We start from the raw sequence: 2,155 nt of genomic DNA on the forward strand, positions 1-2,155 counted from the left end.
TATATATACTGGTCCATGAGGGAGACCAGTGCCAAAGACCCCGAGAGGGACCCCAAGCACGCAGCCCCTAGGGACACCCGCGCCGGAAGGGCCGCCCACCCACCCCACAAAGAGGACCACCGGAGAGAACCGGAAGAGCCCCACCAGTGACCACATACAGCAACCCCTGGGGCCAGCAGCGACGAACTCACAGGCCCCGCCGGTACCCACTGCGCCATAGTGGAGCCAGGCACCGACACAGAGGCCCGGGCCCGCAGCCCCCCCCCAGGCCAAGGCCCGATAGGACCAGAGGGACCCTAGCCCCACCGGGCAGCCACCGGGCCGAGCCGGCACACGCCCAAGCACCCAGYCCCGGACAACGAGAGCCACCAGCGCACCGGCGGGCAAAGGCACAACCCACCAGAGGACAGCACGGCAGGGGAGTAGTGGGCCCTCAAATGATCCCGAAGAAGGGGCTGCCCAATTCCCAGCCTGACAAAAATACAAGCATACATAAACACAATCACACAGTCCCACCTTCATCCTCTCACCCACTCATTCAAAGACACACAAGATGGACGCCACAATCCACTCACACTCCCCATACATACATTATACCCCCCAGGCCCAGGATATGCACCTACACCCTGCAGAGGGCAGATCACACCCGAACCCAGGAGGTAGGCCCCTTCAGTCTGGGGTGGAGAAGAGCAGACAGCCAAGTCCCAGCCCGGGCCGCACCAGTCTGATCAACCAGCCCCCTGCCCCAGCAAAACCACACCCCGGACCACCCCCACACCCTACCAACGGCCAGGAGCCCACCCCCAACCGACCAACCCCCAGGCTCCGGCAGCCATCCCAGCCAGCGGGCCAACCACAGCAACCAGGAGCCAGACTCCGGGAGCCCGAACAGCCCCAGGGGAGCCGGAGCACCAGCCCCGCCTCCAGAGCCCCTCCAAGCCCCATGTCCACAAGCAGCCCAGGCCCCACCAGATGGTCAGCCCCCCTCCAGGACCCCATCCCCAGACGGCCAACGGGGAACGGGGGAGTAAAAAAGACCCCGACACACACACACCGCCACCCTCAGATGTACTGCTGATGTGTTATGTTCTACAATGCAATTAAAATGGGGAAGAAGACAGGGCAGAGGCCAGCACTATGCCAGTTTCCCCTCCACCCCAGCTCCAACCCTAACCCTAAATGTCTAAAAGAAAATTATGTGAGTGGGCACAGGCCACACAGACCTGTGTGTTTGTTTTAAAATAAACTGAGGCAGGACAAGCATGCACAGTAGATCTGCACATGGATACTGCCACTTCCTGTCCATTGACCAATGGAGGAAGAGTTGACCCAAGAAGCTCCGCCCACCTTATTTGCATAAAAGCTGTGCCCAAATTCAGAGGCTGGGTCCTCTGAAGGCCGAATTCGTCGGCCGCTTACGTCAGAGTGCCGCGCCAGAGGCTGTCCAAATCCGAATACTGACAAATGTGTCCTCCTTTATTCCAATGTGAGGGACGGTCTGATGGATCCTTCTCGGCCCATCATATCCCATGATGCATAGCAGACCGAGATTTTTTTTCTGTTAGTAACGGTGGACGACGTGAGAGAAAATAATACATTTTTAATAAAAATCTGTTGGTATAAAAATTAAAAGATTTAAGCAGTTGTGTTATTAATACTTTTATCATTTGTATTAACGTTTTTATTATTGTTATTCTTGTCAGAAATTAAATGAGCTGGTATAGAGAAATAAACATGCACCTACAGCAGGTCCATTAGTTCTTCAAATATTGCCTTTAAGATCATTTTGTTGTTTTGTGATATTAATAATGCTAATATATTGATGTTTTTCTACTTTCCATTTAATTTTGCTCCTGTTTAGGTGACAGGATGTACGCTGGGGAAGAACGGGAGAAGAGACCGTCCAAACTCACAGCCACTTTTTTCCAGTCTTTGTGGTCTACCAAGGACGTGGCCCACCTCGACCAGCTAGGCTTGGTCCTTCGGAGGACCCTGAATCTGGACACAGTCCACGAGGCAGAAATGCATAAGGTAAAGTAAAAACCGGAGACAGAGAAATGTAAAAACAACACGTGGATAATAATAAATTAATTAAAAGACTTGTGGGGAAAATTATTTAAAAATAATTAAATATAATAATTTAAAAGACACAGCA

Source organism: Austrofundulus limnaeus, unplaced genomic scaffold (assembly GCF_001266775.1).
Source record: "Austrofundulus limnaeus strain Quisiro unplaced genomic scaffold, Austrofundulus_limnaeus-1.0 Scaffold179, whole genome shotgun sequence".
In the NCBI taxonomy this organism is placed as follows: domain Eukaryota; kingdom Metazoa; phylum Chordata; class Actinopteri; order Cyprinodontiformes; family Rivulidae; genus Austrofundulus; species Austrofundulus limnaeus.